At 41.8% G+C, this 20,588-nt stretch overlaps 4 pseudogenes; 3 read left to right on the forward strand and 1 right to left on the reverse strand.

Moving 5' to 3' along the window:
• The first annotated feature begins 3,984 nt into the window (after positions 1 to 3,984).
• On the forward strand, positions 3,985 to 4,675 carry LOC137639157 (cytochrome c oxidase subunit 2-like; annotated as a pseudogene).
• A 156-nt stretch (positions 4,676 to 4,831) lies between these two features.
• Positions 4,832 to 6,436, forward strand: LOC137639156 (ATP synthase subunit a-like; annotated as a pseudogene).
• Positions 5,641 to 6,436, forward strand: LOC137639155 (cytochrome c oxidase subunit 3-like; annotated as a pseudogene).
• Positions 6,437 to 7,476: 1,040 nt separating this feature from the next.
• On the reverse strand, positions 7,477 to 8,541 carry LOC137639659 (NADH-ubiquinone oxidoreductase chain 5-like; annotated as a pseudogene).
• Positions 8,542 to 20,588: the final 12,047 nt, after the last annotated feature.

The following is a 20,588-nucleotide window of genomic DNA, read 5'->3' on the forward strand; positions in this document are numbered from 1 at the left end:
TCCCTGACGACGGTAGAGAAGCTGGTTTCTGCCTTGGACAATTTACTACTGACAAAGCCCAAAGGGCCGGCCGAGGTGTTGACAACCTCCTCGAGTACTGCATCAATAGTGACATCGTTGGCCTTATTGTAAAGAAGGAACATCAGCGGTTAATAGGGTCTTCTTTGTGTTGCTGAAGGACACTTGTACAATTGGATCCCACTTCAGGTGTTTTTTCTTTCCATTGAGGTAGGAGTAGAGAGGGAAAGAGTGGTGGAGAAGGCTGGTAGGAACCAGGGATCATGCCCAAGAATTCTTGCAGAGCTTTGGCAGTCGAGGGCTTGAGGAAGTCCTAGACAGCTGCTACCTTCTCTGGGAGGGGGGCGGGGGGCGTGTGGTGGACTCTTTCAGGAGTGAGGCAGTGCACTTAGAACCATACTGAGATGACAACAAAGTTCACTTGCTGCAATGAACTACAACCCTGTTCTTTTACAGGCAGTCGAGAACGACATGTAGGTGGCAGTTTGTTCCTTTTTATAGGAAGAAATCAAACGTATGTCATTTACATAAGATACGCTTTGCCGCTAAATTGCCAAATGCAAGGGAGGGTGTCTGTGTCCTACCACATTCCATCCTACAGCATTCACGTCAGCTTAAATAGATGTTGAATTGTTGTACTCTTCATCAGTCTTGAAGGTGGTGAATTGGCTATTTATAAGAGAGTAAACTTTTGTCATCTGGTTCTTCATGAGGGAAAAAAATAGTCATCTGGGATGGCAGTGCATACAAATTTGGGTCATCTTCATACCCAAAGGGTGCAAAGTAGGTTCCCCTCTCGAGGAGAGCCATTTGCAGCAAGTTACAGGCTAGCAACACGGGTCATTTCCCTGATAGAGAGTGAAGCCTTTGGTCCCCCATTGATTGTTGAGAGTGATGAAACAACTTGGATATGTGGGTGGCTTGCAATTGTGAGTACTGCTCCAGGAAGTATGTTTTGAGGGTTTTGTATGCTATTGGGGTGTCCCCTTGGTCGCAAGTCCAATCTGAAATTTCCGTGAAATTGTCCTCAAGGATCGCAGTTAGGTCAGAGTTCACTTTGGTTCTTGAGCGAGTCACGACCTTGATGCAAAATTGAACCTCGGCACACTGAAACTTAGCAAATCCCTCTGTGCTGATAAAGGGTTGTAGTTTCATGTATATGGCGTGCATAGAAGAGTCATAGTCAGAGGGCTGCATCATCAAACAGTAAGACAGCAGTAATGGGGAATGTGGGAGGGTACTGGTCCTCCGGCAGTGACCAATTATGCGAGGTGGTTGTTAACATTCAGAGAAGATGAATGCAACTGACTTTACATTAACAGATAACAAGTTTATATACAATCAATTCTGAGCAAGAATGTCACAAAAAACAAACAGAATAATATAATGCATGTAAAAGCAAGCTTAAATAGGTTCTTGTTATTGCGGGGGGAGAGCGAAATATACAAATGAAACTAAATACTGTTACATTGTACAAGCTTGTGTGAAACACGTGCAGTACAGTTCCCTACTGTCCCTTCTTTCTTTAAATGGAGTGAGATAAAGAGTTGATTCATGAAATGAACTTTGAATTTTTTCATTAATTATTAATTCTAATTAAATTTTCCTGCTCGTATTATGCTTCATAAATTCAATTCAATACCTGGAATTTTAGTCCTATGTCTTTCTCTAGTAATCTCTTTAACAATATAAATAAAAACAATAACGGATGAATCAAATAAATCATCATACCATTTCCAATATATTTTATTTTATATAAATAGAACAAGAGGATGCATGTGATTTTTATTTAACTTCTTGCCCAACAACGTACCCCCCCCCCTCCCCATCCTCGGTCACATCTCTCTGCAAGGTGATGCAGTATCTCTAATATAACAAAGCCTGTCCTTTCGTAAGGACAAATGGAATAAACCGATGCCAGTTTCTATATAGATTTAAAATGTCGGAACTTCTCTCAAAGCAATGAAAATTGAAAGCATATATTTAGGATATATACCCGTATGCGGGATAATAGAAATTCGGTTTGATATGGCTGATCCTAGTTGGATTTATTATTCGGTTTTCACCATATTTTCATAGTATAATGAAGAGGATTGCCTTTTTTTAAGTTTTGAAATGAAAGAGTTGATAAGAATGTGTTACTGCTTGTGTTTAATTGTTAGTTTAAATAGTTTGATTTAAAATCTTCAAAAACCTGAGTGGAAAAAGAAAGAAGTCACCAGTTTTATATTAATTATTATTATCTTTATTATTATTATTATTATTATTATTATTATTATTATTTTTATTATTATTATCATTATTATTATTTGCTAAGATACAGCCCTTGGAAAAGTAGGACGCTATAAGCCAAGGGGACCCAACAGGGAAAATAGCTCATCGAGGAAAGTAAACAAGGAGAAATGGAAAATTTTATGAGCAGTAGCATTCAAATAAATTTTTATTAAATAAACTAAAAAAACTATAACAAAACAGGAGGAAGAGAAATTAGATAGAATAGTGTTCCCAAGTGTACCCTCAAGCATGATAACTTTAAATCGAGACAGTGGAAGGCCATGGTAAAGAGGCTAGGGCACTACCTATGACTAGAGAATGTGGCCACTGAACAATTACAGTGCATTAGATAATCCCTTGAGAGAAGAATTCTTTGGTAATCTCAGTGTTCTTAGATGTATGAGGACAGAGGAAAATATGTAAAGAATAGGCAACACTATTCAGTGTATGTATACACAAAGGGAAAGTGAACACCCCTAGCCAGAGGTCTTGGTCACCCTGGAGCTTCAGTAGATTTAGGTATTTTTTCTCTCCACTTAGCGGGAGTCTCTTCCATTTTAGGAGCAGTAAATTTTATTACTACAGTAATTAACATACGAGCTCCAGGCATAACAATAGACCGAACCCCTCTTTTCGTATGAGCCGTGTTTTTAACGGCAATTCTACTACTACTATCTCTCCCAGTCTTAGCTGGAGCTATTACAATGCTATTAACAGACCGAAATCTAAACACATCTTTCTTTGACCCCGCCGGAGGTGGAGACCCAATTCTTTATCAACATTTATTATGGTTTTTTGGGCACCCGGAAGTTTACATCTTAATTCTACCTGCCTTCGGGATAATCTCCCACATTGTAAGACAAGAAGCAGGTAAAAAGGAATCTTTCGGGACACTAGGAATAATCTACGCCATGATAGCAATTGGAGTTCTAGGTTTTGTAGTTTGAGCTCACCACATGTTTACGGTAGGCATAGACGTTGACACACGAGCCTACTTTACTTCTGCTTCCATAATCATTGCTCTCCCTACAGGGATTAATATTTTCAGATGAATAGCAACACTACACGGAACCCAGTTTACATATAGGCCCTCTCTTATTTGAGCCCTAGGATTTATCTTCCTATTTACCATAGGAGGCTTAACAGGAGTAGTTTTAGCCAACTCATCTATTGATATAATTCTTCACGACACCTATTATGTAGTGGCCCACTTCCACTATGTTCTCTCAATAGGAGCTGTCTTTGGTATTTTTGCAGGGATTGCCCACTGATTTCCCCTCTTCACAGGCCTCTCTCTTCACCCTACACTATTAAAAACCCACTTTACAACAATATTTATCGGAGTTAATTTAACTTTCTTCCCCCAACATTTCCTAGGTTTAAACAGAATACCCCGACGATACTCAGACTACCCAGATGCTTTTACCACTTGAAATGTAGTCTCTTCGATAGGGTCTACTATTTCCCTAATTGCAGTCATTGGATTTGTAATTGTAATCTGAGAGGCTTTTTCAGTCAAGCGCCCAGTTTTATTCTCCCTATTTATGCCCACTTCTATTGAGTGACAACATAACTACCCTCCGGCCGACCACAGATTCTCTGAGATTCCCCTAATTAGTAACTATCTAAAATGGCAGACCATTGCATAGGATTTAAGCTCCTAGTAGGAAATTTATATTTCTTTTAGAACTAATGGCAACCTGAACTGCTCTAAACTTCCAAGACGCCGCCTCGCCCCTCATAGAACAACTAATTTTTTTCCACGACCACACTATACTAGTTTTAATCTTAATCACCACTTTAGTAAGATTCATACTTTCCTCTTTGTTTTTTAATTCGCTCACTAATCGATTCCTATTGGAACACCAAACCATTGAAACCATCTGAACGATCCTCCCAGCAGTTATTTTAATTTTTATTGCCCTTCCCTCACTTTGCCTTCTTTATTTACTCGACGAAGTTAATAACCCCAACGTCACACTAAAAGTCATTGGCCACCAATGATATTGAAGGTACGAATACTCAGATTTTCCTCAGGTAGAATTTGACTCCTATATAGTCCCAGAGGCAGAGGCTGATAACTCTAACTTTCGACTATTAGATGTAGATAATCGAACAATCTTACCCATAAACACTCAAATCCGAGTTCTAATCACCGCATCAGATGTTATCCACTCTTGAACAGTCCCTTCTTTAGGGGTCAAAGTAGATGCCATCCCAGGACGACTAAACCAACTTAGGTTCCAAATCAACCGGCCTGGACTATTTTATGGCCAATGTTCTGAGATCTGTGGAGCCAACCATAGGTTCATACCGATTGTAGTAGAAGGAGTTTCAGTTAAGTCTTTCTTAAACTGAATCTATGAACACAAAGAAGACTCCTCATTAGGTGACTGAAGATATAAGTGTAGGTCTTTTAACCCTAAAATGACGTAACCACCCGCCCTTAATGAAGTTTAAAATTAGTTAAATTATAACATAAGCGTGTCAAGCTTAAATTATCAGGTCCTAATATTTTAAAATTCCACAAATAGCCCCCTTGCTATGACTTAACCTCTACGCATTTTTTACAGCCATCTTCGCCCTAATCATTATTTTAAATTTTTATACTAAGCTTCCCATTAAGATCAAAACTTCTACTGTAAAAGCAGTTCAAACCACACAACCTTGAAAATGATAACAAACCTTTTTTCTAGTTTCGACCTCCTTTCTAGGTTAGCTAACCTGCCCCTAAATTGAGCCTCAACAACGTTAGCGCTCTTGTTCATACCCTATCTCTACTGAGCCATGCCTTCGCGGGCCTCGCTTGCATGATCCTCTCTTACACTAACACTACATAAGGAGCTAAAAATCCTTTTAGGACCAGCCAACCCCGGAGGCACCCTTGTCTTCGTCTCACTATTTAGACTTATTATATTTAATAATTTCTTGGGCTTAATTCCTTATATTTTTACAAGAACTAGACACTTAGTAATAACCCTCTCTCTTGCCCTTCCTCTTTGACTAACTTCAATAGTTTTTGGCTGGTTAAACCACACGAAACACATGTTTGCACATCTAGTTCCCTCAGGAACACCGATACCCCTAACCCCCCTAATGGTTTTAATTGAAACTGTAAGAAATATTATTCGCCCTGGAACTTTAGCGGTTCGACTCGCTGCTAATATAATTGCAGGACACCTTTTACTAAACCCTGCTCGGAAATACGGGGCCAGCCTGATCTAAAACCCTGCTACCTATCCTCTTATTCTCCCAACTTCTCTTACTAATTCTAGAATCAGCTGTTGCTATTATTCAATCTTATGTATTCGCAGCTCTAACAACCCTGTACACGAGGGAAGTTAACTAATGCAAAAACACGGGTTCCATGCATATCATCTAGTAGACGTCAGGCCCTGACCGCTCACAGGATCAATCAGAGCTATAATATTAACTACTGGCTTAGTAAAATGATTCCATCAATTTAACCCAGATCTTTTGATCCTAGGCTTACTCACCACCCTATTGACCATAGTTCAATGATGACGAGATATCACACGAGAAGCGACTTACCAAGGTCAACACACTGCTAAAGTAGTGAACGGACTTCGCTGAGGGATAATGCTATTCATTACGTCAGAAGTCTTATTTTTCTTCAGTTTCTTCGTAGCTTTCTTCCATAGAAGACTGTCCCCCACTATTGAATTAGGAATTTGCTGACCTCCAGCCGGGATTCAATCTTTTAATCCATTCCAAATTCCACTTCTGAATACCGCCATTCTCTTAGCCTCAGGAGCGACAGTAACATGAACCCACCATGCCCTAATCAGATCTAACTTTTCACAAGCAATTCAAAGGCTTGCCTTAACAGTTTCTTTAGGAGTTTACTTTACAGCCCTTCAAACACTCGAATATTATGAGGCCCCCTTCACCATTGCAGACTCAGTTTACGGCTCTACCTTTTTTGTAGCTACTGGATTCCACGGACTTCACGTTATCATCGGGTCTGGCTTCCTCATAGTGACCCTATACCGCCTATACATGTGCCACTTTTCAGCCAACCACCACTTTGGGTTCGAAGCTGCTGCCTGGTATTGACACTTTGTCGACGTAGTTTGACTCTTCCTTTATATTTCGATTTACTGATGAGGAGGATAATCCCATACCTATCTAGTATAATTGTACAATTGACTTCCAATCAATAAGTCTGGTATCTCCAGGATAGGTAATTCTAATTATCTTGACCATAGTCATATTTGCCCTTGCTTTAAGAACAATTGTAATATTTATCTCCTCACTTTTATCAAAAAAAACCATTATCGACCGAGAAAAGAGATCGCCATTCGAGTGCGGATTTGACCCCAAAGGATCTGCCCGACTCCCATTCTCTCTCCGATTTTTCTTCATTGCCATTATCTCCCTTATCTTTGATGTAGAAATCACACTCCTATTACCCCTAGTAGTTGTTACCAAACTAACATTTATTAAAACCTGGGTAATTACTGGAACTTTTTTCCTCCTAATCCTTCTAGCGGGCCTCTATCATGAATGGAATCAAGGAGCCCTTGACTGATCTTCTTAACACTCTCCAGAGATTGTAGTCAACAATGATATTTGCCTTGCACACAAAAGGTGCTATTAAGCTAATCTTGGCTGGGAAGCGAACTATCGCATTTAGTTTCGACCTAAACTTTGGCAACAACTGCCCCTAGCTTTTAGTTAAAACCAAAGTAGAGGTATTTCACTGTTAATGAACTTATTGAATTTAAATTCTAACTAGAGGTAACTTGAAGGAGAAGAAGCTTCTAACTTCACTCTCAGGCAGTTTAACTCTGTCTTTATCTCTGTTATTATAGTGTAATAAACACACTACATTTTCATTGTAGAGCTAAAGGTACCCTCCTTTTAAAAACACCCAGGGGTAAGAATACCTCCTTTACAGCTTCAATGTAATGCTCTTTATAAGTCTACCCGGGTTTAAATTATTAAAGATAGCCCCACTATTCAAACTAATATCACCAATAAGTAAATTTTAATCCTATTTTCTTGGACTACTTGTAGAACTTGCCTAAGCCCCCTTAAATTAAAATAAATCCCTTGGCCCCCGTAATATTCTGACCACCCCCTATCTCTAATTTGATGGAAAAGTCCCCCAAGAGATAACCCCCCAGGAACCACCCCCAAGGTGGATAAAAAAGGCAAAAATCACATAGAACCAAAGAACACAGTCTTATGGTAAGACCCTAAAGATTTCAAATTACAACTCTCAGAAACTAAATTAAGTACATAGCCGATAGTCCCCCCCACTAAAGTTACAAATAACACAGACAATTTAAAGACAGGGGTCAAACAAATTATATAACAAGCAGAAAAAATCAGCCAAGAAAGAGCTGCCCCACTTATGACTGCACCCAGCCTGAGCACTCTCATCGGTGTTCTTATCAAAGTATCCTCGTCTCTCACGCAAGAACAGCAACTCAAATTCCAAGACCCACTCAAACTGTAATAAACGAGTCGGAACCTATAGCACACTGTCAAGCCCGTTGCCAGTCAATATATTAACAAACAAATTACATTTAACGGCCCCATAAATGCCGCTTCTAAAATCAAGTCATTAGAGTAAAATCCAGCTAATAAAGGAATCCCGCACAAAGATAAATTGGCTAATTTGATACACATAACTCTCAAAGGGAGACTGCCAACCAGATTACCCATATTTCGGATATCTTGAGTGCCCCCAACGTTATGAATAATAGAACCAGCGCACATGAATAAGAGACCCTTGAACAAAGCATGCGTCAATAAATGAAAAAAAGCTAACATGGCCCCACCCAAACTTAGAATTCTTACTATCACCCCCAATTGCCTTAAGGTAGACAAGGCAATAATTTTCTTTAAATCCGTTTCGAAGTTAGCACCCAAGCCAGCCATAAACATCGTAGTACAACCAATTAACAATAAAATATCTCTAATCAAAGTGCCAGTTAATCTAGGCCTAAACCTAATCAATAAATATACCCCCGCCGTCACTAAAGTAGAAGAGTGCACTAAAGCTGACACAGGCGTAGGGGCTGCCATTGCAGCTGGCAGCCAAGCTGAAAATGGAATCTGAGCTCTTTTAGTTATTGCAGCAATAACAACCAACCAAAGCACCAAACTATTTTCTAAAGATCTTCCCCCAACATAAAAGAGGAAGTTTCAACCTCCCAAGTCTACCATAAAAGCAATACCCAACAAAATAGCAACATCCCCCACCCGGTTAGATAGCGCCGTTAATATCCCAGCAGCGGCTGACTTCTCGTTTTGGTAATAAATTACTAGGGCATAAGACACCAAACCAAGACCGTCCCATCCCAACAAAATCCTCACTAAATTAGGCCTTAAAATTAACATCAGCATCGACGCTACAAAGCCAAGTACAATGTATAAAAACCGGTTCATATTTCTATCCCCCTCATATAACCCCCCCTATAATATAATACTATAGAAGAAATTAAGCAAACAAAAGATAAAAACATCAGAGACATTCAATCAAAAATTAAAGACATTTCAATTCTCACTCCGTTTAAACTAACCAACTCCCACTCTATAAAATAACTACAACCAGACTTCAAAAGCCCTAGCGAAGATCAAATCCCCCAAACTGCCACTCCTAAAAGAAAAACTATTCTTCTCTCAGCTATTTTAATTAATATTTCATAACACTGCTCAAAATAAATATTATATCTTTGGCCCCACAAACCAATATTTTTTTCTTAAACTATTCAAGCTTTGAATTAGACAACAAACATATACCCCACTAAAATTAAAATATTGAAGGGCAACCAATGAATTATTAACACTAAATATTCTCGAACTTCGCCAGAGCAACAAGAAAAAACAGATCTAAAGTATTTCCCGTGCTGGCTCAAAGAAAAAAGATAAAGAGTATAAGCTGCCCTTAAAAAAGATAAAAATATCACCCCCAAACCGGCCCAAGATGACCACGAAATAACTCTAACAATTAAACTAACTTCTCCCAATAAATTTAAAGTCGGAGGAGCCGCCATATTTCCCACCCTTAAAGCAAACCACCAAAGACATAAAGTAGGCATAAACCTTAAAAGCCCCTTTCTGATAAATAGACTTCGCCTTCCCAGCCGCTCATATCTTACATTTGCCAAGCAAAAAAGCCCAGAAGAACACAGCCTGTGGCCGATTATCACGGCAACTGCCCCGCAAACCCCCCACCAGCTACAGAGTATCAGCCCACACAAAACTAAGCCCATATGGGCAACAGAAGAATAAGCGATCAAAGATTTTATATCCCCCTGACGTAAGCAAATAAGACTCACAATAATACCACCCACTAACCCCAAACTAATTCAAACCCAACTGAGACTAACCCCCACCTTAGAAAAAAGAGGACAAACACGAATTAACCCGTAGCCCCCTAGCTTAAGTAGGACCCCAGCTAAAATTATAGACCCAGCCACAGGGGCCTCTACGTGCGCCTTAGGGAGCCATAGATGAACTAAATACATAGGTAACTTTACTACAAAAGCCACCACCCTTGCGACATACCAAATCAAGCTTAAACTAAACTCTAACTCCGGACATTCCCTTAAACTTATTACTATAGTGCCGCCCAAGTTATACAATCTTAAAAAAGAAATCAGCAAAGGAAGAGACCCGAATAAAGTATAGAATAACATATAAACACCGGCTTGCAGCCGCTCGGGCTGATAGCCCCAGCCTAGAATTAAAATTATAGTAGGGACCAAAGAACTCTCGAAACAAATATAAAACAACAAATAATCTAAACATGAAAAAGTCAAAATTAAGGATAACAATAAAAATAAGTTAACAATTAAAAACACTCCCCTAAAAGTGAAACCTCGCTTAACCCCCTCCCTGGCCCCCAAAGCTAAAGCCAAAATTCAAAACCTAAGTAAGATCAATAAATAGCCGATCCAGTCAACACCTAAACTTCAGCCATATTGAAACTCCCCAAACCCTCTTAAACAGAGCACACTAAACAATAAACTACCTAAAAAAAGAGAAAGCTGAACAGACAGCCAACTATTGGAACACAAGGTTATTAATAAAACTATAAAAACAAACTTTAACATCCTAAAATTCTAAACCTATTGAAATTATCCCTTCCATGCCTACGAACGATAGAAACCAACAAAGCCAAACCAAGGGCTCCCTCACAAGCGGCCAAAGTTAAAAAAAATATTAAAAAAAAAAGAATCTCCCCCTAAAAACCCCACTACCCTAAGCATAAACCAAAAAATACTAACCATAATAAACTCTAAACTTAATAGTAAATTTAAAAGATATTTTCGTTTCATCACAAATGCCAGAGCCCCACAATACAACCTCACCAAAGGAATACAAACTCAAAGCCTCAAGATTACCATTAGCACTTCAGAAAGAAAGTTCACCCCTATCTTCAGTCCCCAAAACTAATATTTTACTTAAACTACTTCCTGATAGCTTCAATAGTTTAAATAAAACAATGGTCTTGTAAGCCGTAAATGAATTTTTATTCTTGAAGTTCAGGTCTCACCCCTGGATATCAACACTTATTTTTTTATCCCTAAGACTCTTATCGATAGCTTTCTGCTTCTCCTTCCTGACCCACCCCCTGGCCAGTGGCCTAGCGCTAATCATGCAAACTATTCTAGTTTGTAACACAGCTACTCTCATTTCAGGAATAAGATGGTTCTCTTATATCTTATTTTTAATTTTTCTAGGAGCTACTTTAGTACTGTTTATTTACGTGGCTTCCCTGGCCTCCAACGAAATATTTAAAATTTTGAGCTACTTTAGTACTGTTTATTTACGTGGCTTCCCTGGCCTCCAACGAAATATTTAAAATTAACTTTAAACTTACTATTATCCTTTTGTTACCCCTTCTAACTATCCCTGCCCTACTTTTCTCCGAAACTCTAATTCTACCTAACAAAGAAACTCTTGAAACATCTTTTTACTGATCCCCCCAAGAAATAACATCTATCCAATTTAAATTAAATAGTATGTATAACCCTACTTCTGCCAACCTAACGGCAGTGATCATCCTATACCTCCTCCTATCTCTAGTAATTATTGTTAAGTTAAGATCAAGATTCTTTGGCCCACTTCGCCTCTCCTAATGGCAGCCCCAATCCGGAAATCCCACCCACTATTCAGCATCGCTAACGGAGCTTTAGTTGACCTCCCTACTCCAGCTAACATCTCTACACTTTGAAACTTCGGGTCCCTATTAGGACTTTGTTTAGTAGTCCAAATCGCAACTGGTCTCTTTTTAGCTATACACTATACCGCCGATATTACACTCGCCTTCTCTAGTGTAGCACACATTTGCCGAGATGTCAATTATGGTTGGCTCCTTCGAACTACTCATGCAAATGGAGCTTCTTTTTTCTTTATCTGTTTATACAGGCACATTGGACGAGGAATCTACTACGGCTCCTTCCTTTACATGCACACCTGATCAGTGGGGGTTATCATTTTATTCTTAGTAATGGCTACCGCCTTCTTAGGCTATGTCTTACCCTGAGGAAAAATATCTTTTTGAGGGGCAACTGTTACTACCAACCTAATATCTGCCATTCCTTTTTTAGGGACTGACCTTGTTCAATGGATTTGAGGAGGATTCGCTGTTCATAACGCCACACTCACCCGATTCTTTACTTTCCACTTTCTTCTCCCCTTTATCGTGGCAGCAGCTACAATAGTCCACATTCTATTTCTTCACCAAACTGGCTCTAATAATCCCCTAGGAGTTTCCAGTCAACTAGAAAAGGTACCTTTCCACCCATATTTTTCATTTAAAAACATCGTTGGATTTATAGTTATATTAATAGCCCTAATCCTTCTCACTCTTTTAAACCCCTACCTACTAGGAGACCCAGATAACTTTATTCCGGCCAACCCCCTTGTCACCCCAGCACACATTCAGCCTGAATGATATTTTCTCTTCGCCTACGCAATCCTGCGGTCGATTCCTAACAAGCTTGGGGGAGTAATTGCCCTTGTCATGTCAGTGGCAATCTTATTTGTACTCCCATTTACCCACAAAGCAAAATTCCGAAGATTGTCTTTCTACCCGCTCAATCAATTCATATTCTGAACCCTGGTCACTATTGTCATCCTCTTAACATGAATTGGACCAGACTAATAGGAAAATGTCTATGTGGACTGCTTCGAGGTCTGGCACTGGAGAGCAGTAAGTTTCTAGTCTCTTTGCCTATTAAGTCACGAATAGGACTATACAAAAACGACACCAAAGTCGCCACAGATTCTTGCAGATTTCTCGATGAAGTGTCCATTTTCCAGCTGAGACTGTTCTTCCATAAGTTCTTCTCTTTTTTAAAGAACCTTGTTAGATGGAATACATTCTTCTCCTTAGCCCAGATGAGAAGACTCCTCTCAGTCCCGTAAAGGAACCTCGAGTGGGTTCCGTCTTGCTTGGCAATGAAAGCCAATTCTGTGGTGTGATTGGCATAGACCTGCAACACTTTGTTCCAAACTGAACCTTCAAAGCTTTTTGAAAGCCAACTGGACTGTCAACAGTTCCTTTGGGTGATGAGGAAGCTCTTCTGATCCTCTGTCCAAAGTCCTGAAGCTTCCAACTGTCTAGTGTTGCTCCCACCCCAAATCCGAGGTGAGGAGACACAACACAAGGTCTAAGTTCCTCTGTTCAAAAGGGGTGACCTTCCGGAAGTTTGACTGGATCGAACCACCACTGAAGGCAACTTCTTATAGCATCCTAAAAAAGATGCATATCGAATCAAGACCTTCTCCTTGTCCCAAAATGATTGAGGTTGAAATAGAGAGAATAAAGATAACTCACATAAGGATCATAGCTTCTAGCTTCTAACTGGCCGGGAATCGAACCCTGGTCCAGGAAAACTAGGATGAACAGTGACATAATAATGGTCACAAAGAAAGAATCAGTCTTCCCATGGAAAAAAACCCCTCCCCATGAGGAGAGGTTTCCCAACCCACTCATCCACTTCCTCGCAGAACACTTTTGTATCTTAGAAAGATTACAGTTTCAAGAAGGCTTGCTCCGTTCTAAGAGGAGACTTAAAAGCCCGAAAAAACTGGACTTTGAATCACCATCCTTAAATAAAGTATTTTTTGTGATGGTTCAGAAGATCTAACGGAAGTAGTGATGTTGTGTTTATCAGGATATATGTATTTAAGGTCCTGACTCTGGTGTCAAGGAAACCCAGATCATCGCCTATGTCGCCGCATTGTACTAAGGCTGGACACTCGATAAAAAAACTTTCGTGATCAAAGAGATCGGAACTAAGACGTCCTTGATCTCGAAATTCGATTCGACTAGTGTCACCACGAAGTCCGAGGTTCTCATGTTCAATGTTATGCCTCCTTCTAGATCTCCAACGTCGAGTGTACTGAAAGACGGGGCACGGAGCGTCCTGTAAGACGTGGCGCTGAGCTTCCAGTAAGACGTGGCGCCAAGCGTCCTGAAAGACATGGTGCCGAGCGTCCTGAAAGACGAGGCGCAAGCGTCCTGTAAGATGTGGCGCCGAGCTTCCTGTAAGACCTGGCACCGGGCATCCTGAAATACGTGGTGCCGAACATCCTGAAAGACGAGGGGCCGAACGTCCTGTAAGACGAGGCACCGAGCTTCCTGTAAGACGTAGCGCCAAGCATCCTGTAAGACGTGGCGCTGAACGTCCTGCAAGGTGTGGTGCCGAGCGTCCTGTAAGACGTGGCGCTAAGCGTCCTGGTCTCAGAAGAGACTCGTCTAGTTGACAAGAATACGCAATTCTTCTGAAAGGTTCAAAGTTATCTGAAAATCCTTCATGAAGATAGTAAGAAAGAGCTGTGATAAATAAATCGTCCAGATACAGGGAGGCTCTGATGTCTCGAGTACAGTATTCTGCTACATTTAGCAAAACTTTAATTGCAAAGCCTGCCTCTTAAACTCCTCTCTAGATCTGTGAGAGAGATCTATTGAAGCTAAAACTAAAGGAGGTTTTCCTATGAAAGGAAATTGTAATCCTCCTTCAGATGTACTGACCAAAGGTCTGCTCCCAAGATTGCCAGAAGTTATGTAGTCTGGCTATACTGCCTGAAGGCGAAAGCAGTCAGACTCTGGTTCGCCTTGTGACTAGGCTGACATGAGACTTTAAATAGTTCATGATTTCGATGTCTCCATGGAGAACTTTGACTTCTGAAGGAAGGCATTGTGAGCAGTTACATCCAGGACTGGATAAAAGTCCCCCTCTCCCAAAAGAGAAACATTTGATGTTACAAAGTCTGTTTTGCAGAGAGGTCTTATCAAAATAACTAACAAAGGAGGTTTCACTAGGAAAAAGATTTCGCATCCATCCTTAAGGAATAGCACGGACCTCAAAGTTATCCTGCCCCATTGTCTGGATTCCTTAAGAGATTCAGCAATCCACCCAGGGGGCTGTAAAAAATCTCTGTGGGGCTGTCACAAGGTCCTCGACCTTAACGTGGTTAGACCTCCACCCTTGCTATCCTGGAATACCCGATAAGGAAGCTGGCTTTATAGGTTTATATGTCTCATTTACCTGCATTCCTTGAGAGACCCAGCAATCCACCCAGGGGGCTGTAACACTCTCAGTGGGGCTGCCACAAGGTCCTCGACCTAAATGTGGCTAGACCTCCACCCTATATGACATACTGTTTTAGACGTTGTTATGACTTTGTTGCTGTTTTAAGAATGATATATTGTTAAATTATTCTCATCATTTATTTATCTCCCTATTTCCTTTCCTCACTGGGCTATTTTTTTCTCTATTGGAGCCCTTAGGTTTAAAGCATCTTACTTTTTCAACTAGGGTTGTGCTTGGCTAGAGATAATATGGAGTTTTTATGATAAAACAAAGTCTTATGAATACTTACCTGGCAGCTCTATATATATATATATATATATATATATATATATATATATATATATATATATATATATATATATATATATATATATATATATATATATATATATATATATATATATATATATATATATATCTGAATCTCCGACTGCGGCAGAATTTAATCGAAAATTGCGGCAACCGCCTTGTGTAGGTTGTGTGGTTAGATGGTTAACAACCCTTACAGGGTAGTACTTGGAATCATTCCCGTTTTCTGTTCCTCAGATTATCTTTGCTCGATCTGTCTCCTGAGGGGAGGTGGGTGGGCTTTAAAATATATATATAACTGCCAGGTAAGTATTCATAAAACTTTGTTTTATCATAAAAACTCCATTTTTATGAATAGAACTTACCTGGCAGTTATATATATATATATATATATATATATATATATATATATATATATATATATATATATATATATATATATATATATATATATATATATATATATATATATATATATATATATATATATATATATATATATCTATATAAATATATATATATATATATATATATATATATATATATATATATATATATATATATATATATATATATATATATATATATATATATATATATATATATAGCTGATTCACACATTTGGAGGAGGGAAACAGACAGAAAAACATAGGTGGGGGGGGAACAACAAAAGAGTTGTAGGAGAACAAACACCTTGATTCCTTACCTGCTAAGGTAGTTGACTTCAAAGGTAACTGCCTCTAGAGTCGCTTTCCCTTAGGAGCGTTCAGCCAGGAGTAGACCTGCTACGCTGCAAACAACTCAATCGAGTCTGTCAAAGGGGTAGGACCAACAACTTGACTAGACTTCAGAAACTACCTTCCCATATAATAAAAACCTGCAACCTTACTAAAGCTAACCACCTAACCTTGCAGAAATAGATATAAACTATCTATCTGGACTGAGGGAACCGTACCACAAGACAAGGACCTCAGACAACCATAAAAAACACAAACCCATATACAAGTACATAAACTAAGGTTGAGTGGGGGTAGTAACTCCTTTGCCTAATACAGAAGCCGCAGATACGTATGGGCCCAAGGTATAACACTTGTCATAGTCCACTCTTGCCTCTCTGAGGTAATGAGAAGCGAAGACAGAGTTGCTCCTCCAGAACGTTGCGTCCATGATCTGCCTAACTGACATATTTTTCCGGTATGCCAGCGAAGCAGCAATGGCCCTTACTTCGTGAGCCCGTACTTTTAACAGGGCGAAGTTTTCTTCCTCACAAAAGAGGTGGGCTTCCCTAATAGTTTCCCTCAGGAAAAAGGACAAAGCGTTATTTGACAGGGGTTCTTGAGGATCCTTCACCGAACACAATAGGGAGTTTGAAGCACCCCTCACGCTCTTAGTGTGGCCCAAATAAGCCCTGAGAGCCCTAGGCGGGCAGAGGAGGCTTTCCTATTCCTGGCCCACTAGATTCGTGAGGTTAGGGACTTCAAAAGTCCTGGGCCAGGGTTTCGAGGGGTTTTCATTCTTGGCGAGAAAGTCGAACCTCAAGGCACTAACCGCTCCATTTAGGGTGAAGCCTACACGCTTCTCGATTGCCTGGACCTCGCTGATCCTCCTGGCAATCGCTAGAGACAAAAGGAAGAGGGTTTTCTTAGTCAGATCTCGCAGAGAAGCTTGTGAGATAGGCTCAAACTTCCTGGAGCACAAAAACTTAAGCACCACATCCAGGTTCCAAGAAGGGGGTCTTAAGTGCACCTGCTTCGTTGTCTCAAAAGACCTAATGAGGTCCTGCAAGTCCTTATTCTGAGATAATTCTAAGCCTCTATGCCTAAAGACGGTTGAGGGCATGCTCCTGTATCCTTTAATGGTAGATACAGCCAGCTTAGCATCCTGCCTGAGGTACAAAAGAAAGTGCAATCTGGCTTAGAGAGGTAGAGGATGAGGAAACCTTGCGCCTCCTGCACCAAGCTCTAAAGTTCTCCCACTTTGTGAAGAGATCCTCCTTGCTCTGGCAATAGCTTTCGCCGCTTGTGCCGAAAAGCCTCGAGATCTAACGAGCTTCTCGACAGTCTGAAGGCAGTCAGATTGAGAGCGAGGGGGTTTTGGTGAAATCTCTCGAAGTGGGGTTGTCTGAGAAGATCTGGACTTGCCGGGAGTCTTCTTGGAAAGTCCATCAGCAACCTTACCACTTCGGTGAACCATTCCCTCGCAGGCCAGAATGGAGCCACTGGGATCATTCGTCCCGAATCGAGGAGAGCGAATTTCCTGACAACCAGATTGATGATCTTGAACGGGGGAGAGGCATACATGTCCAGCCCCGTCCAATCCATCAAGAAGGCGTCCACTGCAACACTATCCTCGTCTGGGACTAGGGAGCAGTAGTTGGGGATCCTCTTGTTTAAACCGGAGGCGAAAAGGTCTATTACAAGTCTGCCCCACAACTTCCAGAGGCTCCGACAGACATGCGGGTTGAGAGTCCACTCTGTGGGAAGGACTTGTCCCCTCCTGCTGAGCATGTCTGCCCTGATGTTTTTCTGCCCTTGAACAAACCTTGTCAACAGCTGGGTCTCGTTCTCGTTCGCCCAAAGGAGAAGCTCTCTCACAGTTGAGAACAGAAAGAGGGAGTGAGTTGCCCCTTGCTTCCTTATGTACGCGAGAGCTGTGGTGTTGTCGGAATTGATCTCCACAGTCTTTCCTGACACCGAGGTTTTGAAGGCCTTGAGCCCTAACAAAATGGCCATCAATTCCTTCCTGTTGATATGCCAACTGATCTGACTCCCTTCCCAAATACCTGAGACATCTTTGTTCCCTAGTGTTGCTCCCCAGCCTGACTCGGACGCGTCTGAGAATAACACTAGGTCGGGGTTCTTCTTGAACAAGGAGATCCCTTTTCCCAACAGAGCTGGGTCCAGCCACCACATTAAAAGATCCTTGATCTCTGTCGGAATGGTAAAAGAAAAAGGGTCCTCCTGGATCTTTCTGTTCCAAACCTTTGTGAGGAAGTGTTGCAGGTGCAGTCTCCCCAAAGGGACAAACTGCTCCAGGGAGGATAGAGTTCCCAGCAGACTCATCCACTTCTTCGCTGAGCATTCCTGCTTCCTCAAAAAGTCTTTGACTTTGTCCAGGCACCTGGTGTGCCTCTCCTGGGAGGGAGAAGCCTGAAAAAGAACTGAATTCAGAACTATCCCCAAATAGAGAATAGTCTGATTCGGCTCGGTCTGAGACTTCCCCCAGTTGACGATGAGTCCCAGGTCCTGAGTCATCGTATAAGTCTTCATTAGGTCCTCCAGACATTTCTCTTTCGACTGTGACCAGATCAGCCAGTCGTCTAGATAGAAGGAGACCCTTATCCCCTCCTGGTGTAACCAGCCTGCCACATTCACCATTAGTCTGGTGAAAACTTGGGGAGCTGTGCTGAGACCGAAGCAAAGTGCCCTGAACTGGAAGCACTTGCCCTGGAACACAAACCTCAGATATCTCCTCGAAGACGGATGAATGGGGACGTGAAAATAAGCGTCCTGCAGGTCGAAAGAAACCATCCAGTCTCCTGGACGAACTGCAGCCACCACTGACTGAGTTGTCTCCATGGAGAACTTTGTTTTCTCCACGAAGGCGTTCAGAGAGCTGACATCTAGGACTGGTCTCCATCCACCCGAGTTCTTGGGAACCAGAAACAGGCGATTGTAAAAGCCTGGGGAGGCGAGGTCTTGAACCGGCTCTATTGCTCCCTTGACCAACATCTGGTCGACTAGCTCCAGAAGAGCCTCTCATTTCCCTGCGTCGGTGTACTGAGCCACTAAGGCTAGGGGAGAGTGTGAGAGAGGTGGTTTCTTTAGAAAGGGGATCTTGTAACCTTCCTTGATGACTGAGAGGGACCAGTTGTTCGCCCCTCTCCTTTTCTAAGACTGCCAAAAAACGAGACAGTCTTGCCCCTACTGGTGTCTGGAGGACTTCCATCTCATTTTTTGGACTGGGGCCTAAACGCACCCCTGCTGGTCCTTGGCCCTGACTTTTGTCTTCTCCCCCTAAAATCCGCTCTCGAGGAGATCCTGCCCCAAAAGCGCTGTTGAAACCTCTTCTCCTTCTTCAGAGGAGCAGGAGCAACAGGTAAGGTCTTTCTAGCTGACCGAGACAAAAGGTCCTGTGTAGCCTTCTGAGCCAGAGAAAGGGAGATATCTCTGACCAGAGCTTCAGGAAAAAGATGACGTGAGAAAGGGGCGTAAAGGAGCTCCGACTTCTGGGCAACAGTCACAGATCTAGAGGTGAAGGAGCACAAAAGGGCCCCCTTCTTTAAGACCCCTGCTGAGAAAAGGGAAGCCAATTCATTAGCTCCATCCCTTAGAGCTTTGTCCATGCAAGACATGATACTCGTCAGGTCCTTCGCGTCCCCCAGGAGTTCAGACTTCCTGGCCAGAGTCCCGAGAGACCAGTCCAGGAAGCTGAAAACCTTGAAAACCCTGAAAATTCCCTTGAAGAGGTGATCAAGCTCTGACATGACCACATCACCTTGACAGAGTCTAAAGCATGCCTTCTTGCCGAGTCCACAAGAGCCGAGAAGTCACCTTGGGAGGAGGCAGGCACTCCTAATCCCCAAAGATTCCCCTGTCTCATACCACATACCGGCCTTGGAAGCGAGCCGAGACGGTGGAAAAGAAAAGGTGGTCTTGACAGCCTGTCTCCGTTCCTTCATCCAATCATTCACTTTAGCGAGAGCTTTCCTGGCTGAAATTGAAAGTTTCATTTTGATGAAGGCCGAAGACTTAGTAGCTTTCTTCCTGGTAAATTGAGACTGAGGAAAACGAGGGGCCGAAGGTTGAAATTCTTCCCCATAAAGTTCCACAAGAGAGTGAGAAAGAACCTTGTAATCACTAGAAGAGTCGGCAGGTTTTTCTTCCTCTTCCGAAATATCTTCGAGGTCCTGCTCAAGGATAACATCCCGAAGAGTTGAGCTGCCAGCCGTCTGGCAGCGAGAGCTGTTTGAATCCTGGCGCTGAGCGCCGCTAACATCCAGTCTGCGAGAAGCGGCATCGTCACGATGACGAGAAGCAGTATCGTCACGATGACGAGAAACGGAAGCGTCCTGAAGAAGCAGGCTGCCTTCACCTTGAAAATGCAGACTGCATTCATCCTATTTCCTAAGAAACGAGGCAGTAACGTCCTGGCGTTTCGAAAGAGAAACGGAATCGTCACGGCGCCGAGAACGCTAGGCAGTATCGATCTGGCACCTGGAGAGGGGGGAAGGAAATTCCTGGCAGCGAGCCGATGAAGAGGATGTGCGTTGTCGTACGGCCGAAGAAGTGCGCAGAGGGTTCTTGGGAGAGATACTAAAATCTCTCTCAGAAGAAGATCTCTTAACAGGCAAAGAGACGTCCTTATGTCTGACGGACTGAGAAGGGTGGCTGAAAGCTTCAA

This window comes from Palaemon carinicauda, chromosome 4 (genome assembly GCF_036898095.1).
Source record: "Palaemon carinicauda isolate YSFRI2023 chromosome 4, ASM3689809v2, whole genome shotgun sequence".
Classification (NCBI taxonomy): Eukaryota; Metazoa; Arthropoda; class Malacostraca; order Decapoda; family Palaemonidae; genus Palaemon; species Palaemon carinicauda.